This window comes from Clytia hemisphaerica, unplaced genomic scaffold, assembly GCF_902728285.1.
Source record: "Clytia hemisphaerica strain Z4C2 unplaced genomic scaffold, Clytia hemisphaerica genome assembly, whole genome shotgun sequence".
Lineage (NCBI taxonomy): Eukaryota > Metazoa > Cnidaria > Hydrozoa > Leptothecata > Clytiidae > Clytia > Clytia hemisphaerica.
This window is the reverse complement of record NW_027104146.1, coordinates 1,061,102-1,086,198: the sequence shown is the minus strand read 5'-3', so window position 1 is coordinate 1,086,198 and position 25,097 is coordinate 1,061,102. Positions and strand designations below refer to the sequence as shown.

Below are 25,097 nucleotides of genomic sequence, written 5' to 3'. Positions count from 1 at the left end.
GTCTTTTCGTTTAGTTCCGAGGTGCTCTATCCAATCATCCCTGATCTGGGTCCGTAAGAAGCAACTTAAAATGACATTATCTGGTTTGTGGTTACTTGCATGTTTGCTGACCTCCTTCAAAAAATTGAAAGATCTCTCCTCATCTTCGGTGTTTGCTGAAACGTGGTCGATGACCCGATATTGTAAAGGTGCCTGGTCGACGAGTGCGTAGAAGTACTGTCCAAACAACTTTCTTCTTGTGAGAGCCTTCGTTTTCTGGAACAGCTCGGTCATCAAAACACCGTGCATAAAGGTAAGGTTATGAAAACGAAGCACTGATTTTCCTGTTCTCTTATCCTCCCCAGCGTACATAATTTCCTGTATCTCACTAAGCTGCCGTAGCAATTTGACATACCCGTCATCGATTTCCCCATCCAAGAATATTGTCAATTCAATGAGGCTTTTTCTATGGTCTGCTCCATTCTTGGATTCTTTGCCACGGAAGGAGGCAACAACAGAATCTTTAAACATTTTCTTTTCCTTTTTTGTTTCCAGGTGCCTTGGAATTTCCTTATACAGGTTTGCAATATGACCCTTCAGCGTGTGCAATGGATCACATCCTAAAATTTCGTAATCTTGAAGACCAACTTTCGTGAGATTTGTCTCAGCAGATTCGAAAACCAAGGCTGGAAGGTGTTGGATGCCAGCCATTTCTTCTTCAAGTTGCGGTAGAAGGATATCCTTTCTGGTTTTATCATCTGCTGGAATACCTCGTTTGTTCAACTCTTTCACGATGTTTTCTTTAGAGATGTGATCAAGAATCGAAGATTTGAATGTTTCGACGCACTCTCTTCCGTAACTGTAATTAGAAAAATTAATTATCAGAGAATAAATTGATTTTTTATTTGTCGCATTTGTTTACACAATTTCCTATTCAGCCTGATGTTCAATTTTCCAGTTAAATATTACTTAAATGTGTTTGAGAATTTTTTTATTATCGAATTAGTTTTTGACGCACTCACTCAAATATTTTTCCATTTTTCTCCATACCTAGTTTTAATCAGCTTGTCAATCCTCTCTTGAAGATTGGGCCTTTTACAACCAAACATGTATGTCAGGTCATGACCCATGTCGGCATTCATTTCACTCCTCCACGAAAAGTAACGTCCTCCTTTCTGATGTCCGGACTCTAATTGACAGGCAGGGCCATCACCTATAGAGATTAGTTAAAAATTAAAATTAGTTAAAAATTAGATTTGCATTTATTTCCAGACCTTGGCTTATTGACTTGAAAAACTGAAGAGCTAGGAAAGAATCTTTTGGATGGGGAATGCATGTAAAAAGTAGCGCCCTTTTCTCGCAGTACATTCTTCGAAATTTTACTTTCAATCCGGCGTTTGTATAAAAACTACGCGTGTCACGTGTTCAGGATTGAGGTTTTTTCCCACTCAAAAAGACCTTTGACCCCGTATCTCGATGATTCCATCCGGATATCAATACAATTTGTGTCGGTACTAAGTTTGTGCTCATCCGACTAATTACTTAAAAAGACGAAATTCCGGCCGTAAGATATTCGTCGGATTAGCCATTCACCAAATACACTTTTTCTTATCGAGATGCATACCAGCATTCCAGGCCTCGTTCGCAGAATAATTATTCAACATTAAAGGGACGTAACAGTACTTGCAAAACCGTATGTAGTGTATACAAAATCAAAACAAATGTCATATGTCAAAATAAAAAATCAAACCAAATATGGCTAATTTTGATTGTTCAATTGTTTTACAAGTTTCTTTTGGACACGTGATTTTAATTGTTCTCTTTAATGACACGTGGTTCGCGCAATGTTTACATTTTACTACTTTAATGTCCCTTTAACTTTAAGTTAACATAGACGAACTGTAAATGTTTTCCCAAAAAGTAACCAACCCCCCCGGCTATTAGGTACCCGAGAGTACATGTTAAATGTTGAGTTACTTAGGCAACAATATTTGAAAACAAGGTCTGCAATACTTTTATGCATCTCGAGAAGAGTGTATTGGATTTTTCTGTCGTAATTTCTTCCGTTAAGGTAGCTTGCCTCTGAAGAAGCGAATGCGGTCGACTAATTTGATACCATCGCTAATTTCAATTTTCGTTTTGTGCCACTCAACTATATCTTCCAATCTCGTGTCACTGTAACAGAGCTGTAAACCACTTGAGGGGCATCTCGCTAAAAGATACGTGACCGGTTTTTCCACTTCAGACTGGACGCAAACATTTAATCCTATGATATAGACAATAACATGAGTAGATTTAAGTTGGCCATCCAATGGGGTTAAAGGCCTAATCTTATAACAGATCCATTCTGCGCATATCACGCTCTGCTCTATATATACAGTTGACGCTCTCTAATTCGATCTTCATCAAGGGGAATTGGATTTTCATCGAATAAGGGAGCGCCGTTTATGAGAGTTTCATGTTGACAGGGACTTTACATTTTCACCGGGAATTCAAAACATTGCGGTACTTATAGAAAAGTGCCCTATGGCATTATTACGAGAAATGGTGCTTTCGGGATTCTGCTCTCAAAAGCTGCCTTTTTGGATAGCTTATAATTAGTATATTAGCCCTTAAACATTGTTTGACTTTGAGCATGCGTACTCTTAGGTGTCAAATAAACGGCCCCACCCCGCTTGTTAATTTTTCGAAAATTTCCCAACCCCCCGGACGTTATTAGGACCCCCCCCCCGTTTATTAATTTTTAAGAATATTTTCAGCTGTCAAAGAGAAGGCCCAGCTTGTTTTGCTCTAAATAGCCTGATTTTAGCCTATATTTACTACCTCATTTTGGGTTTTCAGAAGTACAATTTCCAACCCCCCGGCAATTAGGCCCCCCCCGTTTATTAAAATCTCAAAAATTTTACAACCCCTCCTCCCCTCCACCCCGTTCATTTGGCACCTAAGAGTAGATCTCAGTATCATCTGTGAATGAGATCAGAGTGCTAATCTGCCAACATCTCTTTTTTGACGAGGAGATTTGCGCTAGACGCCTCTGGCGGATTTTTATAACCTGTATGTATAGCCTTTCGAGAATCAATTTTAACGACGTCTCAAAGAATTTCAACCTTATAAAATATTTAGTTATTACATTAGCTCTCATAACCATGCACACTTTCGGTGTTAAAAAAGGCACAAAATCATGTATATATCATCTTTTAAATGTCATACGCGAAAATAAATCCCACTCGATTGCCAAATTAATAACTCATTTTATAAAAAGCTTTTTTAGGCGTCCGTACAAACTTACAAATGTTCGCAAATTCAGCGATTTATGGCCTTTGTTGCTATACTGTAGTTATGGCTATCTTTCCAGAAGTTCGCTTTGACATTCAAATCAATCTGACTAGTCAAACCTCAGAATTATGATAAAATTGAGCAAAATTAACCATCAAAGTCGGGGTTAGAGCGGAAAAATCTCAATTATATTTAGCTTAGAAGAAAAGCTTTCTATGCACCCGGGGATATGACCGTTAATATACGACCCATTTTCGACTCAAATTTTATTCGTGAAATCAAAGATTTTTATTCAAATTTTCTAGATTAAGAAAAAAATTTTATTTTGTTCGGTGGATGAAGAGGCTTTAGGAACACAATGGTCGAAACGTTACATGGACGGAAATCAGGAAATGAAAAACACAAGGTTTTATTATCATACATTTTCTTTCTGCGGTGCTTTTAAAGCACACACATATAAATCATTGGATAAAGTTTTTACCTGTTTTTGCCAAATATTCCTCCTGCGTGTAAAATATTGCTTTGGAGATGAGATGCACCGGATATAGGAGAAGTATCGTGCCAACATGCAATAACCCTCTGTCGATTAAAGTCGTATAATCTTTTTGCATCTGCATCCAATTCTTCGATCCTCTCGCGCTCGGCTGAAAGATTATTTTCATCCATCGCGTCAAAGTTTTCACTAGAATGAATTCTCAAGTAGGGACGTTGGGAGCGGAGCATTCTGTTGCGGACCTCATTCGTTGAAAACTTCCTGCCTTTAAAATCAAAGGAAATACTTATGAATAACAACAAAATGAATAAGCATTGCAGAGAAAATAAACCTAAATATTGAAATTCTCGATTAATAACGATTGTGGTGAAAGCAACGAAGAAGGATGGCGTTGTTGATATTCTGTGTAACAAAAATGATTTTGAGGACTCTAGCCCTATATGTAATAAAAATCATGTACCTGAAACATGAATTGTCTTGTTTCACTCGTCTTAGTACCATCAGGATTAGTGTTTATTGCAATGTAATCGTACGATTGCGGGACTACCAACGTTCCAAGGGAATATTTACCCTAAGTAAAAAATTAAAATATTTACCCTAAGTAAAAATTTAACTGCAAAGACAATCTTGCTAATAATTTTTTAGGGAGGAGGAGTTCAGGGAATTGAAATAAGAACAAAAATTATGTCATCATAAAAATCGACCGTGATTCATCCCTCCTATGACAGAAATCCAGACTGAGAAAGATTTGGATTTCAAGTCAAGCAAAAGATAACTTCACAAAATGTGTCACACGAAAATGTTTCAAACGTAGACATAATTACATCTTTGATCAATGAATTCAGGTTTGCGTTTATCTCCAAAATGCTTTCATCCACCGGTACGGTTACGTTCGAATCCAATATCCTGAAAGAATTTAAACACATCTAACCTAAAATAAATGCTTTCAATCCCGACGTCATCTTGATTAAAACGAATGGTTTTACTTTCACGGCCGAATTGCTTTGCAAACAGGGCACGAAATTAGAAAAAAATTGACAAAATAGGAGCGTTAATTTGACATCTCATAACAGGTTGCTTACCGTTTCTTAGCTTTTCTTATGCGCTTAGTGCCACCACCAAAAATGACGAATTCTTCCATATTGATTCCGTTTTCTTCGAGATATGTTCGTACAACTTGTCCTGCATTTCCTGGCATATCCCTACAATGAATCAAATAAATGGAATTAACTTAACATTTGAGTCTTGTTTGAAATCACAGGGCTAATGTTTAACCGCAAGTAACAAGACACTGACAAGATCTGATTACGATAACAAGAGCCATGTTATCTCGTTTTAACCAGTTTTAAAGCAGTTACCTTTAGCGTTTTTGACATCGAACTCAGTTGCTAATGAACGAAAGTTTATGAACGAGCCACTTGGGAATTTACGAACCTAAAAAAAAGAACGAATTCAGAAGAAATTGAGGACAGTTGTGGGGTGTTGACGGATTTTTTGAATAAAGTAACGCAATATTCGAAAAATTAGCTAAAATTTTTAATTGACTTTTTCCTTCCTCGTAATCTCCAGCAGAAAGAACCAAAAAAGGTAGATATTGAATAATGACTTTAGGATAACTAATTTTTTTTCTATTTTACTTTACTTATATTTCATTTATTAAGTGATAACCTTTTCCAAACACTCTTCAGCTTTCCATTGATAATTACTTCCAACATGTCTGCGTGGTCTTTTTAAACCTTTGCTACTTTCTCTCTTTCCAAACTCGTTCTCAATTGTGCCTCTCTATAACTTTCGAAACCTTTAGTTTTTCTAACGCGTCCTGCCTGGGCTTTTGATGTTGTTCCTCCGAGCACGCTAAATCAACAAAGTAGATAACGTAGAATTCTAGAAAATCAAGTTTATAATATTAGAGCTGTATTGACTCAAAACTCACACAAACCTGACAACCAATTGTCACATTTTCTTTCTTCAAAATTATCCACTTTTCTAACCTTGTTTTCTTGGACAAAGGAAAGTAACAGAAGTAACATCCCCCCCTACAGCATCTTGAATAATATAACTTCCAAAAAAATTGAAAATTAGAAAATTCATGGTACTAAAAGATTCGATAAAGATTTCAAATCAAAATTAAATAGTTTGGCTAATTTCAAGTAATTGCTTAATTTTTTAAGACTGTCAGTAGTCTTCTCCTATTGTTTAAAAATAATAGATAGCTCAATATTAAGCTTAATACAGTTTTTAGCTGCTTTTGTTACAAAAATATGGATTCAAACCTCATCACTGATGTTTTTTTCCATGATTTTTCAATGTCTTTCTTTGCTTTCATGTAAGATTTTCTCTCGTTGTTCTTCAATTCTCCTTCACTCTGTATACCTGCTGCCTTTCCAAATTTCCAATTATACTTTTTCATAAACTCTTTGTTTAGCTCCTTTACTTTTTCCTGTGCAATCTTCTTTACAACTTCCTCTTTCTCTTTCTTTAGTCCAAATTTCTTTGCTTGGCTCTGGCCTACCAAGTTCATTTTCCTTACTGGAAACAACCTTAAAACTTCAGCATACTTTTTCAAACATTCATTGCAATGGAAAATGTCATGTTTCTCTTTCATTTTATCTGTGACACTAGCCCAAGCACTCTTCCCAAACGAACTCAAAATGTTCTGCTTTTTCTCAGCTGAAGCCACAGGGCTCCATCTTAGGCCCTAGATGCTATTCCTACCATGCGAATGACCTTCCAGATGCAACAAAATCAGACGATACTCTTGAGGATGAGAATCAAGATGAAACGGAAATGTTTGCTGACGATACTACAGAATCCAAGCAGCTGCCAATAAACTGCACAATTGGTCAGCTTTGAATGGAATGATAATTCATCCTGGAAAAACGAAAATCATGATCATCTCCAAACGTAAATTTATTGGTCCACTGCAGAACATCACCATGAATGAAAGAAATCTTGAAATTGTGGATCACCAGAAGGTTTTGGGAACCACCATTGATGATTCCTTATCCTGGAGAGTACAAATTGATAAAAACGAAAAGCGCTATCGCACAAAAATCAAAATGTTGAAACGTATGGTTATTCTTGGTAATGTTGTCATGTCAAAATTTTACTTTGCAACGATTATCCCATCCGTTACTTATAATATAACAGTATGGGGCAACAATAATGTTATCTTGAAAAAGCTAGAAATTCTGCACGTACGAGCTGCTAGACGAATATTCCAACCACCTGACCATTTGTCTGACGATGAGGTACTAAAGGCAGCTGGATGGATGAGTGTTGAATATTTGTATAAACGAAGACTGTTATGTCTTATGCACAAAATATTTTACAGAAATATTGATTCAGAACTATCAAATATGTTTTGTATTTTGAACTCAAAATCTACTCCTCAACGGAGGGACAATCAAGTAAAAATTGCTAAACAATTCAAAACAACAAATCAAAATACTTTTGTTGTTAGAGCTTCCAAGATATGGAATGCAATGCCGAATGAACTTACAAATGTATCAAAATTTGACATCTTTAGGAATAAATTGAAAAATTTTAAAGATAAGATCAATAAATTTTCTTTTACATATATAATTCATACATATTAGAGATGACTATGTATTTATTTAGTTAATCTTTATCAAACAACTTACACATCATTTCCCATGAACTTTGCGTTACATTAAATTCTTTGAATATGAAACATAAACTTTGAAGTCCTATCTTAGCTATATTCTTGGTAAACAAAACAATTCGTTTGCTTAATTTCCCTATCTCACTTTGATGACCTAGATTTTAGAATTTTATTTATTTTTTTAGATACATAGCTTTTAATTTTATATTGCACATGCGTAGGTTTTTATGACTCATAGGTTACATTAGGTTAGCTCAAGTCTAGTTCTAATTAACTCCTATAACAAAACTAAATCTCACTTAAGCCACATAAGCTTATCAAGCTTACTTTTTTTCTCTGGTTAACTATCCTTCAGAAATCTCTGCACTAATAATTCTTTTATCTCTATTTACAGCATATACATAATTTTAATACATTTTAACTATTTTTCATTTGTAATATAGTCCTTAGTTGCAGGTCCACATCAGCTTAGTCTGCGTTTTTTTAACCTGCTTTATCAAATAAATAAAATAAAAAAAAAAAAAAAAAAAAAGCTTTTCCTATTGTTTGCATAACCCCTTTAATTTTGTCTACATTTGCTCTATACCATGCATAACCAATATTTTGAATCTTGCTACTTTGGAAAAGGTTTTGAAATTCCTCGAACTGGGCTTTCAATTTCTGAGATATTTCAGTAGTGCTTAACTTTTTAAAACTTTTATTTGCATCAGCCACATTAAGCTGGAACATGACAGTTCCCATAAATCCACATGCCACTGGGCCAACAATGGACTTTGACTTTGACATGATGCAAGTTTATTCTGTGATTCTTTTATCTGAGTAAATGAACAAATAAATACCAGAAAGTGAAATATATCAATAGAAGGGTTACTATTTCAGGTTTCTGAAATATATAGAACCCCTAAATAGTTTATTCTTTTGGAAGATTTTAAACTTGCTTCCCCCTCGACTAGAAACTAAGTAAGAATGAGTAACTAAGACAGCCTTGTAATTTGAATTTTCAAACGAGATGAAACTGGAATTTTCTTTTGACAGGAAAAGGGCTGAAGGAAGAAAACTTATGAATGGTTCTTAGCTTATGAAAATGTGAATAATTTTACCAAAAAATCTTTCTAAATACCAAATCACTATACTATTTTGATATCTTTATATGAATAAATATATAAATAAATACATTAATCAAAACTTTAAATAGAAATTACTACTGAACTTTCGAAATTTTAAACTTAAATGATGCAAAATTGAAAAAAAACTAATTTACTAAGGAAATAGAAATATCAGTTAAACAACTAAAATACAGTACTTGATAAAAGAGGCCAAGGAAATTAAACGCCTTTATGAACCAAACCAAAGACAGCCTTGAAAAGGTTTTAATGAAAAAATGAAAAACTTGAAATTACATAAAGCCTGCCATCATAATGACCATGCTTAGTCTTGCCACCGCAAGTGAAGAATCTGAACCACTATGTAATTTAAGAATATGAGGTTTAAGGATTTCAATGTGAGAACCTTGAAAATTTATATTAATAACCCATAAAAACTTTGAAATTGTGTAAAGCTTGCCATTTAAATAACCTTACTGAGCCACAATGTAATTAAAAAAAATCATATTTGTGAGAAAAATCAAAGAGAAACCTTGAACAAAGTAATTATTAAAAAAGGGAAACCTTTGAATTACGTAAAGCTTGCCATCGAAATGACCTTGCCTTGAACCAAATTTCAAAGAAAAATTATTCTGGAGAACAATCAAAGAGAAACTCTGAAATTTATTAAAATAAAAAAAGGAAACCTTGAAATTACGTAAAGCTTGCCATCGAAATGACCGTGCCTATTCTTGCCACCACGAATGGTGACCATGAACCACTACGTAATTTGAAAGAAAAATTATTCTGGAGAAAAAATGAAGAGAAACCTTGAAAGTTATTAAAATAAAAAAAGGAAACCTTGAAATTACGTAAGGCTTGCCATCGAAATGACCGTGCCTATTCTTGCCACCCCGAATGGTGACCATGAACCACTACGTAATTTGAAAGAAAAATTATTCTGGAGAAAAAATGAAGAGAAACCTTGAAAGTTATTAAAATAAAAAAAGGAAACCTTGAAATTACGTAAAGCTTGCCATCGAAATGACCGTGCCTATTCTTGCCACCACGAATGGTGACCATGAACCACTACGTAATTTGAAAGAAAAATTATTCTGGAGAAAAAATGAAGAGAAACCTTGAAAGTTATTAAAATAAAAAAAGGAAACCTTGAAATTACGTAAATTTTGCCATCGAAATGACCGTTCCTATTCTTGCCACCACAAGTGATGACCATGAACCACTACGTAATTTGAAAGAAAAATTATTCTGGAGAAAAATCAAAGAGAAACTCGGCAATTTATTAAAATAAAAAAAAGGAAACCTTGAAATTACGTAAAGCTTGCCATCGAAATGACCGTGCCTATTCTTGCCACCACGAATGGTGACCATGAACCACTACGTAATTTCAAAGAAAAATTATTCTGGAGAAAAAATGAAGAGAAACCTTTGAAAGTTATTAAAATAAAAAAAGGAAACCTTGAAATTACGTAAAGCTTGCCATCGAAATGACCATGCCTATTCTTGCCACCACAAGTGATGACCATGGAACCACTACGTAATCTGAAGAAAGATCAAAGAGAAACCTTGAAAGCTATTAAAATAAAAAAGGAAAGCCTTGCAATAACTTGCCTTCGTGAACCACTATTCAAAATTTGAAAATGTTTGATGAAATAAAATTGTCTGAGCTTTTAGGCTAATCATGTCCATTGAAAATGTTTTAAAAATTACACAAGTTTACTCTCCCAGTGTTGAAATTCCTTTAAAATAAGAGGGGAAGTAATTCTCTTGGCTGGGCAAATCTCTTGCATTGACTTCTGTAAACCTTGCAACAGCATATTTTCCTTATCAGCAACAAAATTGAAAACAAAACCAAGAGAAAAAATGTCTGTCCTTGTAGATGTTTTCAAACCAGAACCATTCCTTAGTTCATGAGCTAAAAGTGGGTACCTCACATTATAACGCTCTTTCTGTTCACTTGTAAGTCTATATTCTTGAGGTTGAGAGCGCAGAGTGGATTTTCCAAAATCTATTATAACTGGAGTAGAATCTGATCGTAACAAAATATTATTGCTTTTAATATCATTGTGTAAGAATCCTTTACGGTGAATATAGACAAGTGCCTTAAACATTTGGTAGCAAATCTTTGTCCATGATTCTTGGTTAAACAAATGATCAATTCTGGCTTTATAAATAGTTAGCGCGCCATCAGAAAAACAAATGTACTCCATAACAAGCATGTTATTGAAAATTCCGAACAAATATGGGAAAAACCTTGACCCTTGCAGTCTTTGAAGGAAAGTAGCTTCACAATATGCATCAAAATGTTTCTTCCCTGACTTAATAGCACAATTTATACCAAGCTGGGTCATACAACCAACGACAACCTTACCAAATGTCCCCTCACCAAGTTTATTTTCAGAAACCTGAACAACATCTTCAGAAAGTTCATTTTGCTTGGTATTGAAAGATTTATTTATCTTTTTCAGCAGTAGCATGTTTTTTGGAAACAGAGGTCAAATAATCGGAATGATGATAAAGTTTTTTCTTGACATCTTGAAGTTCTTTTTTAGTGATCTTTAAAGATTTTGTTATTTTTGTATTTTCATGTAAAACTTTAGATTTTTCATCGTTGATCTTCACGATCTCACCCTTGATTTTGACATTTTCATCTTTTATTTCATTATTTTCATTTTTTATTTTTTCACTTTGATCTTTGATTTTGATGTTTTCAGTCACCACCTCTATATTTTTAAATTTTATTTGCTGATTTTCTTCTCTAATTTTCTGATTTTGGTTTTGAATGTTCAATCTCATCTGGGCTAAAGCAAGTTGTTGCTTGACTTTTTTCTTGTGCAATTTTGAATTTTTCTTTTTGTTTAATTTACGGTTGATTTGTCCTTGTTTAGATCTTCCCATTTTCTTCTCTCTATAAAACGCCTGTAAAATGTCTCTTAGATTATATCTTAATCAAACAGAATCAATAAATTAAATCAAATTCTAAGTGACTCCACACAAGACACCGGACACCGCCGTACGTTGCGTGGTGGAGTCCGGTGGGCGTCCGGTGGGTGAACGGTGGGTGGAGCCTAACCTATTTTTACCACCGTACCTGTCCCACCGTACACGAAAAATATCACCATACATTGTACCGTGGGAAGTCGATCAGGTTTCTGAATTCCCATATCGGACAATCTACGGTGGCAATTCCGTGTATGGTGGGATTCTGTACAGTGGTGTTGTACGGTGTTTTCGATCTGACCTAAAATACCACCGTACACCCACCGGACGCCCACCGGACTCCACTGCGCAATGTACGCCGGTGTCCAGGGTCATCTCCACACCAGTTTGAAGATTTGACTGGTTTTTGTGGACTTCGAGACTGAAGGCCTTTGGTAAGTTTTCCGTCTACCACCCAACCAACCCTTATTTCTACTGAAATAACTACGTTCAGAGAGTCATAAACTTTATTCCTGAATTGCTGGATCTCAAAGATTACACTTTTTTCCATTGAGAGAACTAACTGGGGAATAATTGCTCAACCAAGTACTATCCCTAGTCTCTCAGTCAGATGCCCAGAGAAGAATACAAATGAGTCTTACTTCACTGCTGGAGCCTGGACTAAATGAAAGTTATAACATTAAAGTTGAAATTCTTGGGATTGTAAGGCATATGGCTAATTATTTGAAACGTAAAAATACTATTGTATTTTGGGATCCCTCTTTCTTTACCCAATAACAAAGTTCTCCTTTTTATCATATCCGCCCTAGCCAAACAAATTTGGAAAAGCACAACATTCTCAAGTGATATAAATCCAATGAAAATACATACCTCAGAAGATATACCAATCAGTATACTTACACTCAAAACCAAAAATATAGCTTCTTATTCAGATTAAACAGGTTCAATTAATCTGTTAATAGCTACCAACCTCTGCTCTCTGCTTGGTTTGTTTGATAAATAATTATTTTCCCGCTCTACCTTCGTCAGGAATGTAGCGCGAAAATTAAACGCATCTGATTGGTCCATAGCAAATCCAGGGCCTGGGCCGATTAGAAAAGAGCTTGGGTACGATTTTTATATTCGGGTCTGCAGAATTGGTCAAACCCCTGTTTGAGGCGTGAATTGATAGAAATCAACTACATCAAATTTTGATTGATACTCTTGCATGCACAAAGTCATATCTTTATATTACATATCATATACCATTCGAAAGCATATATAAAATACTTACTTTTATCGTCGAGGTAGATCGGCGGCCGCGCGCGCACGGGTTGATAAATTCGCGGCAAAGACAGAAGTATCGATTTTTTTCATAAAGAAACTTAAAATTTTAGGGTATAAAGGGATCAGGTACCATCTACCTAAACGTGATTCGTTCGGTAATGGTATCAGCTTTGAAGAAAAGTAAAAAAATCGTGAGGATTGATCACAAATACGTATGCAATACGTCAAAAACCGGTCAAATTGAGAGTATGACGAAATTACGTTTTTGAGGCTCATTATGTATAATAGTTAAGTAAAATGGATGAATTTAGATTCTAGAATCATTGAATTTTTATCTCGAAAAATTTTAAACAAGTAAACAGTGAAAAAGTGAAAATGACGCGTAGCTATAGAGTTACGGATTTAAGGGATATTCTGCGGACTTCCTTAATTGTGATGAGCAATCGAGCAGTTGGAGGAGTTTGAGGCTTCTTTAAATATAAAAGAAGAATTTATCAACCTTGTAAGTCTATTGACCTTCTTAGTATTTTTTATTTGAAGTAAAGAAAATACCATTGGAGTGTTATTTTTCCTTAAGAGGCAACACAGTTGATTTTTATCTGAATTAGTTATCTGTTTTGGCGGAATCTTGTTAAAAAAGTGACACGTCTGTTAATCAACACAAGATTGCTGGGCCTAAATTCTTTTTTTACAAACTGTCTTTATTCATGATTTTCATTTTACCTTCTAAAAAAAAACTTTGTCGCATATTGGTGGACCTAATCTGAGAGCTACCATAAAAAAGATACTACATGTGTAAGTATCTGTGAAATTAATACCAATTAGATTTTTTAATTTTGATCACGTGATCGAAACGGATGAATAATCTCAAGCCTTTTTATTCAATTGACATCGGTTAAATGGCCGACTCTCTCATCCTTGATATTACTCCCCCTGCATTACCTTTTGACCAGAAGAGAACTCATTCCCTACCCCTTTAAACTCTTTCGGACAAAAACTCACCTTAAAATATTTATATTGAAGAAAAAAGCTTATATTTTTCGAGTCTAAAGAGAATGTTTGATTCATTTTCGTTTTAGAATAACAGACAATTCGGTGCTTTCTAAAATTAATTGGGACGTCAATGGTGGCAGTACTGAATGTTAGCAAACTTTCTTTCGAACAAAATTTACCAAACCTCCACCAAGCAATCAATGGTGTTCTTTTAAATTTATTTTTTGTAATTTTCTTAGCAAAATGCATTTTTCGAGTTTCAAATATGCTTTTGTGATAGTGTATTTTGCAAATTATGCATTTTTTTGTAAACTAAGGCTCAGAATATACACAAGCAATGATTAAGTTTTTCCAAAATTCGAGCCTATGCACACTTATAAAAAAACGTGTAGCCTACTTATAGCGAAAAACCACTTTAGTCATCATATTAAGGATTTTAAGCGCGAACATCATTTTAGATATATTTCGATTCCTGGATTAGATTTACTTACTCTGCTTTATTATATTAGATGGATCATTAACTATTTCTTTATTTATCCCTTTTCTTTCAGACTGCGTGTTCAAGAAAATCAAAACGAACGCAGATGATAACCTAACAAAGAAAGCCATTCAAGGCATTCTTAAAGATGCCCCGGATGCCAAAGATGGATCGCGGTATGAAAAGAAAAAAAGCAACGGAAAAAAATAATTTTCATATTATAGTACCTAACTAACATAAGTACTTTTTTAACTAACATACGGCTTTTTAAATTTTTGGCAACCATTTTAACTACATTAAAAGAGATAACTGTACCTATTTTTTTAACTAACATACGACTTTTTAGATTTTTAGCACCATTTTAACTACATTAAAAAAGAGAAGAAGAAAATTTCAAATCTGTAATTGCAAAGTGTACATATATCTTTTTTTATCCATTTAGGTAGTCTACTTAAGTATCTATGCACGTTTATGAACAAACCAATATCCAAATTAGTGACCTCTTTGATTTGATACATCTGACTGATAGCTAGACAAGATCTCTCTGACAACATCGCGAAACAGAAGTCTGGTGAGACGTCTTGACTCGACGTCTACCAAGTCTTTCAAACTAAGATCAATACTCGACATCTTCGGGACGTCTGAAGGAGACGTCTCTGAGGATATCGTGAAGCAGAGGTCTGGTTAGACGTCGAGCCAAGACGTCTACCAAGTCTTTCAAACTAAGATCAATATACGACGTCCGAAGGGGACGTCTTGACGACCTATTTTAAGATGTCGTAGTGCCCACTGGGTACTAAAGTATATGTTGTATCTCGTCGTGTTTCAATTTGTACTGTGAGAAAAATGCAAACAAAAATCCTTGCTGAAAGAGGAATTCATGTCAGCCTCGGTCTGTTGAGTTACCTAAGACCATTTTTCATCACTGACTCTACTGATAAGGAAAAGGTCATGTGTATGTGCAAGCTTTGTCTGAATTTCAGGCTGAAACTCAATTCTCTAATGAGTCATTCCAAACGTAATGGTGGTCAGTCAAGCGATTCCATTTGGGTTCATGCACCTGCAGTAAAGAAGGAAATGGTTATTGGACCCTTAAATGTGTTCAGGGAAAGTGCAACAAATGTGGAAACAAAAAACACTTTGAAATCCCCAAGCTGACTGAAGGAGACGTTTTGAATTATAATCAATTTGTTGTAAAAAATACGTCATATATTTGCAAAAAAAAAAAAAAACAGCTTAAGAACTCACCTCAGACTTTCAGAGAGAATACTCAAAAATATGTGAAATGTGTCCATGATGAATTATTAGCTGATTCAAAAGACTACCTCAAACACAGATTCCAGACTGAGAATGACCGTCATTGATTTTTCTGAAAACATATCAGGGTCTCCTAAATATGAGCCCCAGGATGCCCACTCCAGCAAGAAGCAGTTCTCTCTTCACTACACTGTTGCTCATCATCATTCTTATATTTATCACCTGTCTGATAACAGAAAACACAATTTCAATTTCAACAAAGCAGTTGTTGAAAGTCTACTAAATCTCTACCCTGATATTGAAATTTACAAATTTAAAAGTGATAATTGTGGTGAACAATATATATAAATGCCTAAATGTTTTTCTAGTTTTTCGTGATCTGGCTATCACCCACAACAAAGTTTTCATCTACTACTATGGTGTTAAAGGTCATGGAGAAGGGTGGTGGATGCCATGAGTGGGTTTGGGCTTATGTCACCGATGATATCATTTATGACAGCGCTCAGAAAGTCTATGATTTCATTTCAAATCTGATAAAAGATGACGACTGTAAGCATTATGAATATCTTGATGTGATAAGCGAAAACGTTAACGAGCCATTTTTTTGTGCAAAGTTTTGTCTAAACTACACACAGATAAAAATATAACTGATGAAAGTGACCATTACATTCCAGCAGATACGGATTATATGGTTTGTCAATACCTCAAAAAATCATTTGAAAGTTTTCGAAGACGTTTCATTCAGTATAAACTTATTGACCAACAAAAATTACATACAATCATGTTCTTTTCCCTGAAGTCCCTATAGGAAACGACTTAAAATTAAATATGGAAGATTATCAATGGTTATCTGAAGCTGGATTAACCATGACTGGACGCCATTAGAAATAAAAGGTTTAATGTTTAAAGGAAAACTCATCACTTTGATAGTATTATTAAGTTGAAGTTTCGGTTTTTCTTTGACTACTGTTATTAAGTTATCCAGATTATGACACTCATAAAAAACAACTCCTGAACTCATGCAATATTAATCAATTCTAAAAATAACATTGGGACTAAGTTAACAGCCTTTTTCAGCCAAAAGAACCGTTAATATACTGATATTATCAATTCTGTTACAAATTATTCAAAAAAGCGTCATTTAATAAAATTTCAGTAATATTTTAGCATTTCAATATCTTATCTAACTTGTTTATGTTTTAAATTCACTTTCTATGTTCTATATCATTGAAGTTATTGAAAGATTACGATTTTCTGACTAAGTTACTACATTATCCAATATCTCGGCTCAAGCTAAAACCCGTCCGAATAACAACAGGTGGTAATTAAGGTACTAAGCTTTGATAATTTTATTCCCTGAACTAATGAAGCGCGAGATCATCTGGAAGCTTAAATTATTCCAATCACTGATGAAAAGGGAAATTCATATGACGTGTGTCACACTATTATGGACACCATGAAAGATTTGAAATTTAAAAAGAAGCTTTCTGGGCTTGGTGGTGCTGACTGCATAATATGTGAAAGTAGAGTACAGTGAAAATTTGTAATTCTGACCTTGGATTAGGGTATTTTTAATATATTTTGGCCAGTTAAAAAAATTTTCTGCAGAGAAAAGAGCTGTCTGGGTTTTTTACTACAGTCAGTCAGGATTAACCGCCTAGATAGGAACAAATTTTTCGATTTAACAAATACTTACCTTGGAATAAAATTTGTTCCTAACCAACCATTGAAGATTTGTCGCATTTTCCAGCTATAAGTCAACGAACAGCAGATATCTGTGCAAAAATTTGGAAAGTTTTATGGGCGGGTGGTGTAAATATCATTAAAGATGTTCCGCCCCGAAAATACTCCTAGTTAAGAACAAAAAATGGCGGCTTTTCTTCAATAAGTTGGGAACGGCGCCGAGGAAATTTTGGCGCCGATTGCTGGCTGAAGAAAAGGTGGACCCCAAAAATAGCACGGGAAATAAAAAAAAACATGTGAGTTATATATAATGTAATTTGGGTGTCGTGTGCAATAAACTCCTTATTTTTCCTTTTTTCAAATAAAACTCAATCATTTTCAAAAATTGATTCGAACAGGTCAGTGGAAAAAAAAGTGGTGATCGACATGGCGGAATTTTCAACTAAAAGAGTTCGCTGTTTGGTGTCTAAGGTGATGAAGGAATGTGACCTGAAAGATGTAGTCAAACACAACTTTTATCGAAAAGAGAACAAACTGCTCATAAAACCTTTCCTGTCTTTCTATGCCACGATAAACGGGTATCATAAGTTTGGAGTCAAGCCTATGGAAGAAAGAATGACCTGTGTAAGGGAACCAGATGATGTGTATGACCAAAATGCAATAAAGATTGTTGTGGCAAAAAACAACATACCTGTTGAAAGAATGCCAAAGACCTTTGCAGATATCGCTGCAAACTACATGGATGGGGGATATATTGTTAGTACAAGTGTTTATTGGAAGGTCGGTCAATGACAACATGGCCCTTCTGTGAACTTGGGTGATGGACCAAAATTTTTTTTTTTCGCCTTATATTTCTCAAACTTTGATAAAAGAAACAGAGAGATGGCAAATCAGTTCTTGCATAGGATGATAGCCTTTGATGAAGCCTTATTCTGTTATTGTTATTTGTTATTTGTTATTTTGTTATTTGTTATCAGGGCTCTGTACTAAGATGTTCTTAAGTTGTTTTATTTATGTTATACCTTAGTATTTAATGAGTTTTTCTTGCGTTGAGTTATTTGGCATGACAAAGGTTTTCAATCATTAACCCTTCGTGCATCTTCGGGGATCATCCCCCTAGCCTAAGATTTTTAATAATTTTTGATACACTTAAGATTTTTTCATGAAATTTGGGCAGTGTGGCTAAATCATGGATTAACACCTTCTGTCAAAATTTCGTCATTGCCACCTGATGACATCATCATTTTTTGACACCTCCAAAATTAGGACCCCCCTCTAACTTTTTTTCACTTCCATATTTTGTACGGGAACTCCATTTGACATACATATAAGGGGCACAGGGTCAATTTTGCCCACCTGCCATAGGCATGTATTTTACAGACCGGCCCAAATTTGACTTTTTTGCCTAAATTCGTCCTAAATTTTTGTATCTCAAGATTGGAAAATGCTATGACTTGAAATTTTTTACCAGTAGTTATGCAGAAGGTGAGCATTTTAGGTGAAATATTGACCGGTCTGTATAAAATATTGGGTTCTCAGAGAGTAAGGGTTACAAAAAGTGCTCTTTTGATCGCATTCCTTCTTTATTTGTTATGTTTTAAAAGCTTTCATTAGTTGATAGTTTCATTAGTTATGAATTTAAACAAAGAATGGAAATAAGAGAGTAAACTAATAAACATAGTAAAATTTATTTACAGTATATATTTTACATTACACTAGAAACGCGTCTTTTCATACTAATTCTTAAAGGAATAGTGTATTGTTACAGTTGAATTCGACAGCAAAGAAACTCGCTCATGTTTTTCCCGCAAAAAGTAAAACTACCCGAGTGAGTATTTCCCGTCAAGGGCGCGAGAAAACCGAACGAGATTCTAGTCTTGCTCAAAAAACGAGCTAGAAGAAAATGGCGACTGGAAAATTTTTATTGAGAAAAACTGTAATGTTTACCAGATCTTTATTGATCATTTTGTGGCTTAGCAGTGTTAATATTAACTGAAATAGGTCATATTATTATTGAACTATCATTATGGAAAGTTTCAAAGCATATTTTTCAGTGATGCTCGAGAATCAGCTGGATATAATTTTTAATGTGAAACTTTTAAGTGTCAAGCAAATAGGTAAAGCACCAAAATCATAAAGTGTTTTTATTCAACTATCTTTGTGCAAAGTTTCAATGTTTATTTTTCTATGATGCTGAAGATACAAGAAGATATTTAATATCAAGATTGAATTCTTTTGCTAACCAATTTATACAGAACTATCTCTTCTCTTGCTTTCAGTTAAATAACAATGTAATTTTGAACACTCAAGAGGAGAAAGAGATTTCTATTTTCTCTCGAAAGTGTGCATATGGATCTGAGAAGTGAAATGAAACTCATCAACAAGACAAGAAAGACTTGTTCATCTCTCGAAAGTGTGCATATATGGATCTGAGAAGTGAATGAAACTCATCAAGACAAGAAAGTCTTGTTCAAAGAAGATTTTCATGGTTCGTACTTCAAAATATGGGACATTTTTGTTCATCCAATGACTTGAAAAATCAACTCTGGAGACTGTAGTCTACATAACTTCAGAATACTTCGATAGAATCATGGAACGCGGATATTATTTTCTCGATAAAAGCACTGTATCATGAGATTTTGCACGAACCAAATAAAATGAAGTGAAAAGTAACTCTACGATGAACGAAAAACTCTGGTTCTGAGCATCATATTGTACTGATTTGGAATTTTATGAAATAATGTTGAGGAAGTAGCAGTAGGACACATTGATTTGATTAAATTTAAAATCCTGTGGCTATCATTGAAAATTAAGATCAAACCATCGATCAAGGGACTTTGTCTTCCTTTGCTTCTGGCATGGTTCCACTCTGAAGCTACATATCTCTGCATCCTTTTAGAAAGTCCTCGTACATGATATGATTTGGGAACAGTTGAACATATTTTTCATGTACCAGTTTGTTTCGTTATGGATGGGCATAGCTGCATTTTTTACAGTGGTATGGATATGCTGCTGTAAGAAGAACTGTTTACATTTTATTTACGTTGTTAACTTGAGTGAATGTGGAATATTGTGACTGGTGTTGTACAATGATAAAATTTTAAGATATCAAAACATTTTCTGCTAAAAAAAGGAAGTATTTTTTCACCAACAGTTTTGATAAAATTTTATTTTCTAGGCAACTTTTATCCCTATGAAGTCCTACTGTGTGAAAATTTCTGAGGGTGCTTTAATTGAGAATTTCTTTTTGAATGGAAAGAAATATTTTGGAGGGCAACTTCAAAGAGGAGGTCATATTATTATTCAAATACTTTTGCATCACTCTTGATAAAAGTGAAGCCATAAAGAATTTGTAAATACTTATATAGTTTTCAAAATCCAAATGTATATACAGGAATTTTGTAATGTGATGCTATTTTTTTCAAAAAATGTTTTATGCATTATTTACTATTTGTTATTTTGTTCATCTGCTCTTGATGAAACACAAAGAACACAGGAAAACAAAAAAGAGCTGTTTATATCTTCTCATCTCACAATCTCTTTGTGTATAGAAAAACTCTTGTGTAGTATTTACATTTGTGAATCAAATTTGGCATAGCAAAACAGAAAATTTCCTTCATAAGTATGATACAAGACAGAAGAAATTACACGAAAGATTTTTCATTCCCCTCCCAACTTTTTTATGTCGCAAAGTATTTTTCGGTTTGTTTAGATTACGAAAACGAAAGTGGAAATCCCGTTCGACCAATCAAATTGTAAACTTTTATCGCGCTCGACCAATCAAATTCCAGACACGTGACCGTAATATTTTGATTTGCGTAGCAATACACTATTCCTTTAATAAATAATAAAACTGTCTCTTATACTTATAATTGTTATTATTAATTATTAAAAAGTGTATAGATAGAAATGAGGCCCATATATGACCCATATATGACATTTTAGACGTGTTTTTTAATGAAAGTTTAATCGCCACTTAGTAAGTTATTAAGTTAGCAAATTGTTAAGTAGCGATTCGCCACTTAGCCAAAACATTAAGTGGCGAACGCGAGTTAGCGAAATTTTTAGCCAACCACGCATGCACGGCGGATGCAAAAAGAAAATCAAAACATTTGAATTTTCAGAATATTTTTGACTGGGCTGCACGTGGAGATCGGAAGAAGTAGTGCGGTTCTGATCCATGGTCTGCCGGTCTGCAGGTTTGGTAAAGAAGAATGTCTGACGAAGAAAGTGCTGACGGTGTTAAGGAGGTAATTTTTCTACACAATTCTTTAAGGGTGTCCTCAGGTTTTCTGGTCCTGCATCTGATTGCAAAAAACCCACCATTTGGTATTGTAGTTGAATTTCACTCACTATGATAATTTTGATTAGCATAGTTTCTAGCCTCTTCTTGGATTTTCGTAAGTGAGGCGGTTGTCTTTTTGCTTCCAATTTCTTAAAGAGGGGGTTGCCATTGAAGGGGGTTTTGCTACGTAAGGGGTGACCCTGCCGACGCACCCGACAGTCCGGTGCTCGTGTCGGGTGCTGAAGTTAGACTTTTTTGCACCCGACAGTTGTATTTTTAAAGATATTTCTACAAGTTTTTAAACACCTTGAAGCTTTCTCCTTTTCCTATGAGTTAGTGCCAATCAAACTTTCAAAAAGTTATAGCAGTTTTGAAATGAAACAGACTAATCTGAGCCAATCCAATATAAATAACATAAAAACAAACCAAAGGAATGGATACAAAGTAGAAATATTGGTAATTTCATGGAATTAGCAGAAAAGTAGTCAAAACACGTCATACAGATGTAGACAAACGATAACAAATTTTACAAACTCTATTACACATTTTGTTTCCCCTCATGCTGTCATAAAGAAAGAATTATTAAACCAAAGTTTGGGTAAAGTGTTTGTTTTAGAGGGGGGGGGTCAGGATTAGATAGGGCATTAGGGGTGGTCAAGATTAGGCAACCTGACGGTATCAACTTTTGACAAAGTTTCTGAAGTACCAAAGCAAAGTCTCTTATTTTGCTGTTGAACTTCTTACTCCATAAGCCCTAAAGACGTTGTCGGGTGCCGTTTGTCTGGTGTTTTGGGAAATTTAGAACATTTTGCACCCGACAATGGAGGTTCCAACACCCGACTGTCGGATGCGTCGTCAGGGTCGTATGAATACAATAGAAATGTAATAAGGTTTGATTGACATAATTTGTCAAACATTGCTTGTTGTTGAATTTTGTGGAGCTGTAATCCAACTAATTGAATACTCATTATTTTTGTGATTTTCCAAAACGTTTGTTGTTCGATTAGGTTCAATTAAGTTCATTTAATTTGTTAATTGAATTGTTTGATTAAACTGGACTGGGATATAAGATCCAGGTTCTAAAAAGATTTAAGAAATTCACAAAAATTGTGAGTATTGGATTGGTAGTTCCATCAGAGTTTTTCATTTCAAGTGTGACAACAAATAATTTTTAAAATATTTTTAAAATCCCTTTTTGATTTATTAGTGAAACATCACAGTTCGACAAAGTTTGACCTGGTTTGAACAGAAAACACGAAAACAGCTATTGGTGTCCCCTGAAAAATTTACCACATGATCATCAAAAATGGTCTTATATTTTAATGGATACGGTCAATCAGTCAGTCTGAGTCAGTTACTGAATTACTGTACAAAATGAAGGTCATTTGGACCACCAGTGGAGGTTTTATGCATGTTTTTCCATTTTCAGAATTTGGCCACCACTCAATTTGGCTGCCTGGAATAAACTGGTCTGGTCTACATACCAGATGGTTGTAATCGATAAAATCGATCATTGATTAAAATTGATAACTAATCAATAATTAATTGATAAATTAAATATCAATTAAAGTAAATAATTGACACCCACAATTTTTTCAGCCTCAAATCGATATCAATTCAATCAGCCACTGTAGCTGATATGAAAAAAAAATAAAATTTTTTAAGAATAATTTTTAGGATGAATTTGTAGGGAGTCGAAAATTTTTATATATTTTAAGTTAGGTTAAGTGGTTTAAAACTGCAGTGGAGAATACAGCCAAAGTGCCCCCTGGTAGATGATAGGGTTAAAAGCTACATTGACGTTTACATACCATAAGTTCTTAATGCCTGTGATTACCGATTGATTTTCTATGGATTTGTATGGACTATCAATCGATAGACGGTGATTAGCAATGGATTTGCATTGTGAACATTGATTATTGACTTTAATTGATATTCAATCCATAAAATGTTTATTACAGACAGAAACATTAACAAAATACCCTCCACCACCCCATAAATTCTTTCTAGAAGAGCATAATTTGTATGAAAAGTTATCTTATATATATTTTAATTTATAGGTATGTGACTTCCTATCATCCAGGAATGTGCCTCACTATGTTGTGCCAAATTTTAGAAGTAACAAAGTAAGTCTTGTTTCAATGCATTTGCATATTTTTTTAGAACTTTTCTCAACTTCAGTAGAGCTAGAACATGAGAATGTCTGTGTCTATCGGTCTGTTTGTGTATAAACTTTGGGTAACCTGAAAACTTCAAAAGGAGTCAAAAGTGATCAGATTTAGATGAAATTAAGTACTTTGTTTCTTGGATGAATACATCATATTTCAAAGATTTTGATTTTACAGCCTAGGTGGTTGTAAGCCTTTGAGGCAGCCAAAGTGCTTGGGTTAGCATGGAATTTACACTTTTTCTTGGGTGAATATCTGGAGATGTTTTTTGATTTATTAATTATTGCAAAGTGTGTTAGCACACCCAGTTAACATGTCTGATTGAAGCATTCAAAAAATCCCCCTGAAATCTTTCAAACTTGAAATTAAAAATTAAAAATTGAAAAAGTTAAGAATCTTTTAAGTATAATGCTACAAGTTTTTTCATAAGCATACCGAGACCTGATTTTTACCAAAAAATAAGCATATCATAAGCATGATGAACTTTGGTTTTGTGGTGCGTCTTTGATTTTTTTACGTTTTTATGAAATTCAGAAAAATAAACTGATGCAACATTTGACCCAGTGCATAGCGTCCCATGCTAGGTTTCTCACCCGGGTTTTTCTATCAAAAGGTCGTTACAGTACTATAAAGAATTTTAAGTAAAATCAAACTTCGGAAAAATAAGCATATCATAAGCATAATTTGAGCTCGAGTTTAAAATGTTCCTAATAATAACTGAGCATGTTCCCCAAAAAAATGCTTATATTTTTTTCAGTGAAATTTTTCTAGTGTAGGTCTTTGTTTGGGCTTTTCTACAGCTATTACATAAAATATTTATTCTCTTTTTGTAGATGGACAAATCTGCAGTATGGCTTTCAAGTGAAGAACATTTACAAAGTTTAGGTCTCGTAGAGATAGGCCATTTGATTTGCCTTAAAGGATTTTGCCTTCCAAGTGACAAGGAGAATGTGAAAAAAGACCTGTCATTATCACTCAAAAACTCAAGGACAGATCGAACTAATGGAGTTAGAGATAAAAGATCTAAGGGAATGAAAAAGATCTTGCTAGGATGGATGCATTTCAACCCAAAAACATCGAAATATCGCCAGGTTAGAGGAAAAGGAGGAGGAGGTACTAGAGACCCAAGGTTTCGGGATGATGACACACTGAAACAAGTCATGGACAAGGCAATCGAATTATTTTTTGAACATGCAGATAGTAAACATGGATTAGCATCAATGATGAAATTCATTCTTGCTAATTACAAATGCGATATTATAGCTGAACCAGATAATTGTAGCCAAACTGTGAAACAATACATTGACAGTAATAACCTAACAAAACCAAGAGTCTATCTATGCTCGCGAAAAAAGAAGATTGATAAATTTACCTTCAGTAGTGTTAGTGATGAAGAAGGTAAGAGTGCATCTTCTTTTGGGTAGTTGGGATTACAAATTGATGAATTTATTTTTGATCAAGGTTAAAAACAATCACATGATAATAGTTACCAATATCAGTTTTCCTCTTTTTATCTTTTTATTTTTATCATTGCATTGGTCCATAAATTGT

At 34.3% G+C, this 25,097-nt stretch overlaps 1 long non-coding RNA gene across 1 annotated transcript; it reads left to right on the top strand.

Annotated features, from left to right (window-relative positions):
- Nucleotides 1-203: 203 nt before the first annotated feature.
- LOC136813875 (uncharacterized) lies at nucleotides 204-889 on the top strand. The gene is made up of 2 exons (XR_010847562.1): nucleotides 204-292; nucleotides 535-889. It is a non-coding gene; the product is annotated as an uncharacterized lncRNA (long non-coding RNA).
- Nucleotides 890-25,097: the final 24,208 nt, after the last annotated feature.